Here is a 14,357-nt window from a genome sequence, read left to right as displayed (position 1 = left end):
GGACAAAGCATGCTGGAAAGACTCGTGTTGGTTTGTATGGTCAGTCGCCATTCCAGGAAGCAGCCATAGTGACGTAGGGCATCACACATACAGTCATTCAATTACAAATAAATGGTCATTGGAACAAACTAGGGTTGTTGCCCTGAACAGTTGACCATAGAGTCAACCCCGGGGCCCTATGCCCTAGCTATATGACCACAGAGTCACTTGGGGCCCTCGCCCTTAGCTCTGGGTAACTAGCATTGAGCTAGCCAAACACCTTTGGTTTTCCAATGACCATAGGGTCAGCCAACATAATCGAATGTTGCTAATTTAGGCCTAAGCCTTTCAACCAGCGCGCAGTGGGCTATTGCCGTCCTTGAATAATAAGTCAAGCCCGGTACCAGGTATCCGAATATCAACACGAAAACAGATATTGATAGGCATACCCCAACTAGACAAGCACACGTACATATTAATCACATAACATCATCAAATAACTGTAATCATAGTAATAATCATGCTTATTTAACGAGTCCAAGCCCTAGCCACGCAACCTATGCGAACAGTCATGTAAAATTTAAGCAGGTATAGAATATTCAAGTGTGTTTAACCAACAAGTGAAACTGTTGACGGCGGCAACTCGTCAACGAGATATAGATGGAAAACTCAAAGAATTAATCAGAACTTACTGAATGCAAAAGAACTTATAGAAATTTGGGGGAAAATTGTTGGTGAACAATATAAGAAAAACTCGTATATGGCTCTCAAAATAGTCTCATATTACCAGAATTATTCAATCATTTAGATGGAGAGGAGAAGATCCATTTATAGTGGGGCTCTAACGGCTCCTAATACATCGTGGTCCAAGGGGACAAGATTGTACGTATGTACATTGTCAGGGTCGTGGCACAGGTCATAGTGGAGTAGAAGGTTGTGGTGTCGGCTTCAGTACATGGTCAGAGTCTGTGGGAGCACCTCCACTTTAGTACTTGAATGTGCCTCCACTACTTGCTTAGTACAAGTGTTAGAGATTGGCTAGTGAGGACCACAACAGGTACCTCACTCATACGACCACTCTTGTCTGGGGTGTATATTAGGATCAAACATCTGGGGTCTTAAGGTTCATACCCCGTACATGCTTCGTACATGTATGATCTCTTTGAGTTATACTTAGGTTTTTACCTGTATATACTGAAGTCTTTATGGGTCCTCTTAGGAGACATGCTCTCAAGGTGCACGACGCGAGGGGGTCTTGTGTGAGTGCAGCACGAGAGATTGTGGGCTGCGCGCGAGGACGTCTCTTGTGGCAAGACCGTGGACGTCTCGTGAGGTGATGCGCGCGACAAGGTCGCAAGAGGCATCTCGTGTGGGTGTAGCGCGCAAGGGCATCTCTCGTGGTGAGACCGTGGGCGTCTCGCGAGGTGGTGCGCGCGACAAGGTCGCCAGGGGTGTCTCGCATGGGTGCAACCCGTGAGACCGTGGGCTGATGGCGCGCGTGGGCGTCTCGCGTGGCGAGACCGTGTGCGCCTCGCGAGGTGGTGCGCATGACAGGGTTTCGAGGGGCGTCTCGCATGGGTGCAGCATGGGAGACCGTGGGCTGATGGCGCCAGGCGTCTAGATGTGCGACTGGTGGCGCGAGGTACCTTGGTGTGCGGCACCTAGGCACGGGTGTGTAGGATCTTCAGTGTGGCAGGCAAGGCGAAGTGTGCCTGAGCCTCGCGTGGGGCGAGACGGGTCAGCCTCGCGAAGCCCTTGTGTGAGGCATGGTCTTTCAGGATCATGTCCAATTTGTGGTCTTCACACTTGGCCCCAAGTCTACGAGAGAGTCTTCAGGCTCTCTTGTAGACTTCAAGGTGCGATGCATTTGGGATGCCCACGAGGTATTAGCTTGTTTCTTTATTTTGACATAATAGAAAAAACACACTTTGGAGTTGAAGACTACTACGAGATTTTGAGGATGAATGTGAGCCTATCATTTTGCTCCGCGGATCTGTAATGACCCAACTATTTCTAAGATCTTAGACCATTAAAACTACTAGACATAGCTTCTATTTTGGGAAACATACATAAGAAAGAACATAACTTTATTTAAAACCCAAAATATTGTACCAATACAAAATAAGGTAAAAATATAAAATAAAATGTAATATGGTATGGGATCCCATTGTTTATAAAACATAAAACATAAACTTTAAATTTGTTTAAGTACTATTTGTGGAATTACATCAAAACATGATTTAAAAGACTTAAAATAAATAATGTCGTCCTCGATGGACACGCAGTCCATTCAATCCATTCATCCTTAACACACAAGCCAAGCTACCAAGAATCCTTTCGCCTTCCATATTTATTTTCCTGCATCACACTAAAAATAAAGGAGTGAGCCTAATGCCCAGCAAGGAAAATCTACTAAAAACATACATCATAAATCATAAACATAAGACTATATCATAAACATATGACTATAAAAAAAACATATATCATATAGGACTAAAATATTAATGGTCATTAACTCATTAACATGGCATGTGATAAACCATCTAGGTCATCTGTCTACTAATCGAGGTAGGTTAGATCACATGGTAGTATATGATAACCCATCTAGGTCCTCTACTAGTCGAGGTAGGGTAAATCATAACTCTAAACCATGAAAATGATAAATAATCGTGGGGTTTGCTATCTAAGCAACTATAAGCCCCAAGTGACATAAAAACATTGGGGTTGGTAGCTAAGCAACTATAAGCCCCAAAGACTACAAGACATATTCATACATAAATATACATATCATAACATAAAACATATAATAACATAAACATAAAAGCACATATAATCTATCCTATTTTCCTTACCAATAGCCGGGATATTTGGGAACAAGAACGGGATTAGAACACTCCTATAAACCAACAGTATAAATGGTGAGTTTCTAATGAAAGATATGAAAAGAACACTAAACCATCTAAGAAGAAACTCACAAAGAAGAACCATAACTTTTCAAGAAACTTAAATACCTAATCAAGAATCATAAACAAGAGTTAGGATCTGAATAAAAGAAAACTAAAGAACCATAAAGAACTGAACTTAGGGATAAGAATAGCTTGAATGATCTTATGGATGATCTAAGCCTCAATACCAAATTCAAACTATATCTCACTTCCCAAGTGTTTTGAAAAGCTTAAAATGATAAAGCTTTTAACCCAAAACCTAAGTGTATCTCTATATAGTAACACTAGCAACTTGGAGGCTCTAAAGATTGCTTGAAGAATGAAGAAAATGGTTGAGTACTAGGTCCTATTTATAGAGTTCAAGGAGTGAAACTAACCCCTTTTAATTTGAATAAATAAATGAATATAAAATTAAAAAGATTTGAATTTTCGTTTAACAGACGCCCAGAACTCGGTCAAAATCGTTCAAATGCAGGTCCAAGTGGTTAAGGGTATTTTTAAATTCAAAATCACAAACTTTTCAAAAATCAAGCTTGGAGCCGATATATCGCCCCCCATAGGCGATATATCGCCTCCCCGTATATTCCTGAGCCCCGTTCAATCGTTCATGCAAAGTCGACGTGTTTTTCGTATCTTCCGTAAGCGATATATCGACCCCTATAGCTGCGATATATCGGCATACATTGATATATCAAACACGTAATTTCTCTTTTTCAGCATATTTTGAATTGAATAAACAACTTTGACTGAGTCATAATATGATCCTAACAGTTTCTGGAAGGTTCTTGAGCTTCTAGATCTTTCTTTTAATTAAAACTATTCATCAAAAATACTTAATTCCTTAATAATCATGATTATGACAAATGTCACGCTCTTAATGGTTCTATCTAAACCTTAGGTTATAATAACAATATATCTAGGACCAGCAATATTAATCAAACCTTATGTTATAATTAATATTCTTAAACTATAGGTTAAACTTATAAAATCCATAACTGTCGCTATGAGTGTCCAACTAATTCTCGGCTTGAACCAAAATCCACGGAATCTAACATACTACAAACTAATACTAACTACTACTACTATCTAGCTAGTTAAGTAAATATTCTGGGACACTACAGGATCCCAAGGCAAGTGCCAAGCCCCCTTCTTGACCATTGATCAAGCATCAAATCCAATGGCTAAGATGAGCTTATGGTTCTTATAAATAGACCTTCATCTCAAGCCTAATATTTACTTTTTATCTTCTTAGCTTGGTGGTTTTAGTGTCTTCACTTCCTTCAAGAGGTAAGGGGTTCGACTCCTTCCCTTTTATTATTTGAATTCATTTTTCTTATGCCAACATCCATATAGATGATTGGAGACTAAAACTCCTCTCTCCTTCATTTTTGCAGACCCTTCGCATTTGTTCGATCACAGCGGTGCTTTTGACCCTTGTCCTCCTTTTGACCGTGACAGTACTTTCAACCTTTGGCCTCCTTTCGACCATGACGGTACTTTCGACCCTTGGCCTCCTTTCGACCGTGATAGTGCCCATTTTTTCTTACTTAAGGTATACCTTCTTTCTTTCTTATTTCGTTGGGTCTAAATTAGCACTACTTGGGATGAGGTTCCTTGGCCGAAGCTCCTTATGAGCTAATCCACACACATATCCTTGCTTGTAACCTGTAGTTGGTCATTTAGAGTGCATGTATCTAGAGGTTTTGAGCCTATTCCTTTGTGTTTTGTAGCAATCCCTTCACCAACACATGCACCCTTATTTCCTACGAGACGAGGTTCCATGGCATGTGAGGGATCGTCTGGCGTTCCACCCGGGGTTGAGTTTGTAGACTTATCTTCAGACTCGGAGTCCCCCGAAAATAACTCTCACCAAGACTATGACACTTTGAGGCAAGCCCGTATACGTCACCTTGAGCACATGGCTGAACTTAGGCATAAAATTTGGGTGGTGGAGAGCGAAATAGATTTAGTTTTGAGGGTGATGGAGTTCCTTTCTCTTTTAACCCTAGTGACCACCTTGCAAACCTTAGGGTGAGCCTTTTTGATCTACAGATGGAGTTGGAGTTCATGGAGGGAAACCTCCCACCTGAACCTCCTGCCCCGTTCTCCCTTTATAGTTGTCATGAGGTCACTCCGGGTTCCCCTCAACCCTTGTCTTCAATTCACCCTTGCTCAGCGCTTCCACTCTTAGTGACCTAGTGGAAAACTCTTGCTAGAAAGAAAAAATGGAGGGTAAAGTGTCCTGTTTCTACCTCACCTTTTTCCTTTAGTTTTGCAGATATGGAAAAGAGAGTGCGGCGGCAGATGGCTCCCGAGGGGCCAGATTCTGGTCCTCTGTTGGCGTCTTCTATTGTGTCCAATGTGTTGGAGAATCGGCTGTTGGAGCTATCCGCTAAATACCATATTGGCAAGGAGTACAAGCTGTATGTTCCTTCCAATAATTGTCGGGCCAATAATCCCCCCCCCCCCCCAAGGGGTGCGTGACCATGAGTGAGCATATCCTGAAGGTGGGTGGGACTATTCCTTTACACCCATTTTTTGTCATGGTCCTTAACCATTTTGACCTTGCTCCACTTCAGCTGACGCCTAACAGTTGGCTGACCTTAAGCTGCCTATACATGGAATTTATCGAGCTCAACCATCGCACTCCTACAACTCGAGAGGTGCAATTTATGTATAACCTCATGCCAACCCCTAAATCCAAAGGCTTCTATTTCCTGCAGAAAGCCAATTCCCAGGTTTCCCTCATAGAGGGTTTTGTATCCAACCCGGGGTCCTCTAAGCAGGATTTTTTCTTCGTGAAAGGTCCCCTTTTTGTTCGTGAACACTTTTACTCGTCCCCAAGTAAATACTTCAAGCTTGTCTTCCTTTTACTTTGAATATGTTATTTTGGAACTTATGCCCATATTGGTAATTGTGTTGATTGTACAGAGGATTTTGGTAACCCTGACCTTCCTAAGTTGGAGGCAGCACAAGTGGACACCTTCCTCGATGCCGACCCCACTAAGAAAATGGTCGCCCACCTCTTCACCGTGGCAAACCTGAACCGCTACGGATTATCCACGGTTTCGGATCCTGATGCGCTGTGGCATATTTCCGAACGAAGGAAGAAGGCGGCTTTAGTTGAGCCTCACTTGAACAGGGGTGACATGGAGTGGGTGCCTGAGGAGGTTTCACCATAACCCAGACGCCCACCCCGGTCATCTCCACCTCCCTGGGGGTGCCCTCATTTCGTCCCTATGGACCGTGACATGGCCTCTCACTCCCGCGGTCCGCAGGCCATGCCAGGGTGCTTTGTCATGTCCTTTTATGAGGAATACGATACTCTTTCTCATGTTCCCATCAATCTTGGTCCGTCGAGGCCCCAGCTTTTTGGTGTTCCTGCGCCCCCTCCTCCTTCGGTGAGTGGGTCATCTGTCCCTGCTCAGCTGAGCGCCCCTGATTCGAAGGGGACACCCTGGGTGGGTCATATGGTGGCCTCTTATATGCAAAGGTATACCTGGGTCGCCGAGGGTATTCCTAAGATCGAGTGGAGAGGACTTGGGAATTTCTCCATGTCGGAGCTTGGGAGACTCTCGTGCGCTCCACAACTTGGCTGAGTTCATGCGTCTCACATTGTTCTTACTATTTCCTCTTTTTTTTTGGGTTCTTTGTTTGCTCATCATCATCATTTTTTTTTGTAGGATTCTCTCGTGGCTCAATGCTTCACCGACTCGGCGCAGGACCTCTCTTTGTCGAACGCTGAAAGGGACCGTTTAATGGTCAAGGTTTAGGAGCTTGAGAGGGAACTCACTGACACCAAGCCTAAGCTTGAAAAGACCCTGGCGAAGGCCTCTTATTCGTCAAAAAAGAAGAGGAGAGCAGAAGCCAAGGCCGTGATGTTGCAAGAGAAGGTCACTCACCTGGAAGCCAATCTTGAGGGAGCAGAAGCCAAGGTTGCAATGTTGTAGGAGAGGGTCACTCTCCTAGAGGAAAATTTGGCTGAGATTGAATACAAATCCATAGAGTGCACCCTCTATGGAATGTGGAGGCAAAATCCTAACTTTTATTTCTCCTCCTTTGGTCAGCATGTCATTGCCAAGGTGGCCGAGTGGAATGCTCGTGACAAGAGGCCTTGAGATTTTGCTTCTGCAATTTTTATTATTTTATTCAATTTGGCTGTATGCTCATTTGAGTCTATATTTTTTTTTGTTGGAACTTTTCTAAGTCCTGCCACATTATCGCAACTCCTCTTTTATATATATATATGTGTGTGTGTGTGTGTGTGTGTGTGTGTGTGATCATTTGCTTTTGTTTGTCTATGTTTAAGGTCCTTTTGAGCCTGCAAAAAGGGGTTCGATAGGTCTTTATTATTTTTTATTTATTATGCTTGAGGTCCTTTTGAGCCCACACGAAGGGGTTCGATAGGTCTCTTTTTGGTGCACTTTGATTGCATCTATAAGGATATGTTGACCCTTTGGGTTCTAGTCATCCTTTTATATAGTTTCGCGCGCGCTTATTATTTCTTGCGAGAAGTGTCCTTTTCGTCATTATGCATAGTACTATTTTTGCAAGGGTCTCTTTCAGGACCCTTTTTGGCAAGATGGCTTGGTGGGCGCTCTAGACTTATTGGTGGATGCTCTTCCTGAGGTCTTTCCTTTGATGGAGGTATCAACCATTATTAGGAGGCTTTTCTTGTAGGACCTTTTGACCTTCTTGATGTTCATAAGGGTAGCTAATCCTCGTGAACTGAAGTGGTGCCTTGCAAGGTCTTCTTCCTTATCTATAAGGGCTCTCTCTTTTTTTCTTCTTTTCTTTTTTATATATATAAGGGTCTCGTTTATGACCCTTTATTGGCTATACACTCTGCCCCCCCCCAAGTGGTTGGCGAGATTTATCTCGTCGGGCACTTTGATCATTTCACTCATGCATTTTGATAATTATTGGAAATGAGAGTTAGATAGTGTGATCATTTTGTTCGAACGAGAGTTCTTACTACATATTCATTTGATTCCAAAACATATTCATTAGAAATGAGTGAAGTACATGGTTACCTATGATGACTTTGTTCTTATTACATTTCAAGGGGTCTAAGTTAGCCCTCTACCTCATAGCTATTATAGTTAACCTTGCATGTTTAGATAGAACAATAATATTCTTGCCTCAGACATGGAGGTCTTACTGATAATATTTTTTTAGATGCTCTACGTTCCATGCTCTAGGTACCATGGTATAATCCAAACGAGCCAGCTTGTAGGTGTTAGGGGGCACCACCTGTGCAACTTGGTAGGACCCTTTCCAGTTTTCCCCTAATACACCCGCGCTCAGGTCTCGAGTGTTGGGCAGGACTTTCCTTAACACAAGGTCTCCGACCTTGAATGCCCTCTCTCGCACCCTTTAATTATAGTATCTTGTAGCTCGTAGCTGGTACGTTGACAACTTTAGTTGTGCCCTTTCTCTCCTTGCTTCCAACAGGTCCAGATTTTCAGCCAATGCTACGAGGTTAGTCTGGTCATCATATGCCTTTATGTGGATGGAGTTGATTTTCATTTCTATTGGGAGGACAGCCTCGCAGCCATAGGCTAAGGCGAAAGGCATCTCCTCAGTGGTGGAACAAGGCGTGGTCCTGTAGGCCCAAAGCACATTGGGCAGTTCTTTGACCCAGGCTCCTTTCAACTTTTCCAACTTTGTTTTCAGGTTCCTTTTTAGGATCTTTTTGATGGCCTCCTCTTGCCCATTGGCTTGTGGGTGTACTACAGCGGAGAAACTCCTCTTGATTCCCTTTTCTCTGCAATATTCTTCGAATACCCCTCCTTCAAACTGCGTCCCATTGTCGAAGATTATCTTGTAGGGTACGCCAAACCTGCAGACGATAAATTTGTTGACGAAGGTGGTGATTTTCTTAGTCGTTATGTTGACTAGAGGCTCTGCTTCCACCCATTTAGTAAAGTAATCGACTTCTACAACCACGTATTTTGATCCTCCTCTTCCTGCTGGTAGCACTCCAATCAAGACAATCCCCCACACAGCAAAAGGCCACGGACTAGTCATGCTCACCAGCTCATTTGGTGACTGTCTGGGGTAATTTTCATGTCATTGGCACTTGTCACATCTCCTTGCGAAATCGCTCGCATCCTTCTCCATGGTAGGCCAGTAATACCGCTGTCGTATGGCCTTTTTTGTCGTGGATTGCCCCCCAGTATGATTTCCACATATCCCTTCGTGTATCTCTTGTAGGACTTTTAAAGCCTCCCCCTTGTCCATACACCATAGGAGTGGGGTGGAGAAGGCTCTCTTATACAAAACTCCATCTACTAGGGTGTATTGGGCGGCTTTGTAAATCAGTTTATGGGCATCTTTTTTGTCTAAAGGCAACGTTCAGTCACTTAAATATCTCAAGATGGGTGCAAACCATGACTCCTCAGGGTTATTGACCATGTGAACCTCCTCTTCTGATATGCTCAGCCTGGAAAGGTATTCGACAAGGATGGACTCAAGCGTGTCTTCGTCTCTAGTAGAAGCGAGTTTTGCGAGAGCATCGACATTTGCGTTTTTCTCCCTTGGAATATGTTCTATGGTGTATTTTTTCGAACTGATCAAAATACCCCTTCACTTTGGCAAGATATGCAACCATTTTTGGGCCTCTAGCTTGATATTTTCCCTTCACCTGAAATACTACTAGTTGTGAGTCACTAAAGACATGCAAATCTGTTACCTTCAACTCCTTGGATAGTCGTAGGCTAACCAGTACTGCCTTGTATTTTGCTTCGTTGTTGGAAGCTTCAAATCTGAATCTTAATGCACAATACATCTTATGTCCTTCAGGTCCCGTCATTACTATGCCAGCACCAGGCTCCTCCTTCGTTAGACGCTCCAACCACATGGAGGCTCCATTCTTCAGGCTGATTTTCCCTTTCACCCGTTGGTTCACTCTCTTTAACTTCTCCCTCCTCATGGGGTCGATGTGCAAGATCAACTATAAAATCTGCAAGCACCTGCCCGTTGACTAAGGTTCTTGGGGTGTAGGTGATGTCAAACTGACTTAACTCAATTGACCATTTTAACAACCTTCCTGAAGTCTCTGGTTTGTGCAAGACTTGACGCAAAGGGGTGTTGGTGAGCACTTCAATAGCATGAGCGTGAAAATAGGGCCTCAGCTTTCACGAAGCTACTATTAAGGCATATGCTAACTTTTCTATTTCTGAGTACTAGGTTTCTGCGTCTACCAATCATTTGCTTACATAGTATACGGGCTATTGGTGCTTATTTTCTCCTTTGTCCAGGGCGACGCTTATAGCATGTTCTGATACGGCTAAGTACAGGTACAGTTTTTCCCCTTTTTTCTGGCTTAGCCAAAAGAGGTGGTTTTCCAAGGTGTTCCTTTAGCTTAGTGAAGGCTTCCTGACAATATTCACCCCAAGAGAACTTTTTGCTCCCTTTTAGGATGTTAAAGAAAGGGAGGCATTTGTCAGTGGATCTGGAGATGGACCTGTTGAGGGCTGTTACTCTCCCTGTTAAGCACTGCACCTATTTCTTGCTTCATGGTAGGCTTATCTCCAACAATGCCTTGATTTTGTTAGGATTGGACTCAATACCTCAGGAATTCACCATAAAACCCAGGAACTTTCCTGACAAAACTCCAAATATGCACTTGAGCGGGTTCAGCTTTATTCTGAATTTTCGGAGGGTGTCAAACATCTCACTAAGGTCGCTTGTGAGCTCTTCTGCCTTCTTTGTCTTTACAAACATATCATCTACATATACTTCCATGTTTCTTCCTATCTGATTCGCAAACATTCTATTCACCAACCTTTGATAAGTAGCACATGCATTCTTTAATCCAAAAGGCATCATTTTGTAGCAATAAAGCCCCTTGTCTGTTATAAACGAAGTGTGCTCCTCGTTGACTGGGTTCATGGGTATTTGATTGTACCCTGAATATGCATCCATGAAGCTGAGTAGCTCGTGTCCCCCTGTGGCATCTACTAACCGATCTATCCTAGGAAGCGGGAAGCTGTCCTTAGCGCAGGCTTTATTGAGGTTAGTAAAATCCATGCAAGTCCTCCACTTTCCATTGGGCTTTGGGACTAAAACTGGGTTGGATACCCATAGTGGGTATAATGCTTCTCGGATGAACCCATTTGCCTTCAACTTGTCAACCTCTTCTTTTAGGGCCGCGTATCTTTCTGGGTCTAGCGCTCTCCTTTTCTTCCTCACGGTCTTGCTTTGGGTCGATGTTTAAGTGATGTCACATGATTGATGGGTCTATCCCCACCATGTCCTCATGACTCCAGGCGAATACATCGAGGTTGACTTTAAAAAATTCTACCAGCTCTTCCTTCACGATACCCGGAAGGTTTCTTCCTACCTTCAACTTCCTTAACTGCTTATTCATGAATGTGACTTCTTCCAATTCCTCTACTGGCTCGGCCCTGGATTCCTCCGCGACTCGTGGGTCCAATTCGTGCGGGTTTGTGCTTCCATGCACCACCATTTCCATAGGCACTGACGACTTTATGGCCGTGCGAAGGGATGTGTTATCACTACAAGAAAAAATGCTTTTAATAACACCGAAAATGTGTTATCAAAACATACCATAACACTTTTTGATGTGTTAAGACCGACTATGTTATCGTAGGTCAGGGTACTTTACATAACACTTTATCAGTGTTATACAGATGTGTTATTATACTGTCAACGATAACACACTTTCTGTGTTATTTTAATGTATAGATAAGTGTTTAATTATGTTATTTATAGTCGATTATATAACACATTTCAATACTTATAAATTTGTGTTATACTACACTTTAGTATAACACTTTTTTTGTGTTATAATACACTTTAGTATAACACTTTTTTTGTGTTATACTACACTTTAGTATAACACATTTTTTGTATTATACTATACTTTAGTATAACACATTTTTTGTGTTATACTACACTTTAGTATAACACATTATTTGTGTTATATAATGAAGTTTGCATAACACAATTCTTTGCATAAAAAGTGTTATTATAATAGATATTACAACTCAATTTTCGTATTATTGTTATATTTAGATATGTTTAAATTCTCATTATATATTTTATTTATATAACACTAATTTATTCTATTATATTTTAATTTTTTTTTATGTAATTAAAATTAGCTTTCTAATATATACTAGCATCATCAAATGAACTTGATTTTCAAATAACAAAAAGTAAGAACATTCAACATTGCATTAACAATCCACAAATTAGTTTAAAACATTCAACACTGTCATCAACAACAAAATGTTCTTTAAGTATTCAAGGAGTCTAAAAGTTACTACTTTCAACACAAAGAAATAAACAAAGTTACTACTTTCAATGAGTCTTAAGTATCCTTTTCTACTTCGCTTGTCACATCTGCAAAATAAACAAAGAAATATTTTATTGTTATTATCTAGCATCACAAATTACTTCAAGAAAAATGCTATGGAAATTATATCCAAGAAAGGACACCACAAACAAAATAATTGATTCACAACTACACCAAAGCAAACAAAGAAACTAAACACTAAGTTATAAGACATTGGTTATTTTTTTAGTATGAAAATGTACCTCTTGGAATAACTTTTTTAGAAGGCCATGCAACTGTGGAACCAACTGCTTCTTGTATTGTAAGCATCGCATGATTAGGATGAAATAAGTAAGATTCTAGTACAATATCAACATCAACCCATACTCGCATAAAGTCTGGTCCAAGAGGCTTTCCATGTTTTTTGTCTGGGTTTAACAACTGTTAGACAAGACAATCACATTATTTGCAGTTGTAATTTCAGGGTCATGACAAGGTCATTAACACACATGCTTTTAAAAGAAAACATGCCTTGGTTGAATTTCAAGTCATCTTAAAAGAGAATTTCAGGTCATACCAGTTAAAATGATCATTTTCTTCAGTTAAATATCCTATATTTGCTATTTATCCTATGAATGATTAAAAATGGAAGAATTCCTTTATTGTTTTGGGGTTAGTTGCAGAAGAAGAAGAAGAAAAGAAAGGTCATTAAGTCAATGTTCTTTAATTGAGAAGTTGACCATATTGTTATTTTCGACCTCAATTGTTTTGTGGGTTGTAAATATATCAATGAAAAGGCCTAGTGGGCACTTGCCCTTTTAATTTGATTAAGAAAGAAAGGGATATTATGTCTAATGGGCAGCAGACTCTACATCATGTGCTCTTAAGAACTTGTTCCTTGAGAGTATAATATGATTAATTCAGTCTTTTAAATCTGTAAAAAAAATTGGTTATATGATCCAAATGGTGGTAACCAACCAAAAGGAAAGAAAAGGAAAAGACATTGATCTCTTTTGTTTTTTTGTTATTATATTTTTGCTCAAGATTATTATTATTATTATATTTCTTAGTATTTAGAGTGGTCCCCACCAAAATTTCATTGCCATGTTAGCAGCTTGTGGAGTGTGTAGTGTGGAGTGTGGACTATTTTTGTATGATAGAATAGGTCACATGAAGGATGAGAATGTCAGCCTCATCACCATCTTTTCTTTTATAAACAAAAATATTTAACCTTTTAGTATCATCAATGGTCAGACTTAGATTTTTGTCTTTGTATAATATTCCATCTATGATCTCTGATTTCTCTTCCTATTTTTTATTTTTATGAGCAAGAATATAAATGGTGGGTAAAGTTTTACTTGGATTATGGTGAACATATTTTCTTACATATGTACTAATTTTTGCATATTATTATTTACTTGTTTCAAATAAAAAGAAATGGCTGACCCAGAAACTTGTTGTTGAAATTATTTTCCTTTCAATGAATAAGAAGTAATTTTTAGAAAAAGATAAACGTTCCCTTGCCCCTAAACATTACCAAATATTGGACTGCTTTTAAATACAAAAAATTTCAAAGATATATTGTTTTTAACAAAACAAGTGTCATATATCTCACAATTCAGGGCCAATTTAAGAAGCATACATAGCCATCTGTTTGTTAGTGTGACCATTTTCTATTAGTATACATTATAAATTCAATCTATTGTACTCACTTTGTTTGGACCTACTTATAGGCTATATAGATAATCATAATACATTTTGGAGTGTGTTTGATTCTGCAGTAAAAGCAAGTTTCAACAATGAACAAGGGTAAGATTTTCAAGCTAGCAAAGGGGTTCCGTGGGGTACACTATCTAATACTTGTTTCATAGATTTGTAATTTTGAGTCAGATTTTATATTATATTCTTTGTCTATACACTATTGTAAGGGATTGCTGATGATTTTGGTCTTCTTAATATGTAAGTTTTGTAGTATTGATCTCAGAATGAATCCCGCTCTAAGTCTTAGTTCTGTATTCAGTTTCTTCTAACTAAAAACTATACAAATAGTTTAGTTAATGTTCTCCTTCAGCTGCACTAAAGAATTAGAGAAGGATTCATTTTGACATCAATATTAAAGATAATAAATA

This window comes from Humulus lupulus, chromosome 9, assembly GCF_963169125.1.
Source record: "Humulus lupulus chromosome 9, drHumLupu1.1, whole genome shotgun sequence".
Classification (NCBI taxonomy): Eukaryota; Viridiplantae; Streptophyta; class Magnoliopsida; order Rosales; family Cannabaceae; genus Humulus; species Humulus lupulus.
Note: the sequence above shows the minus strand (reverse complement) of the source record.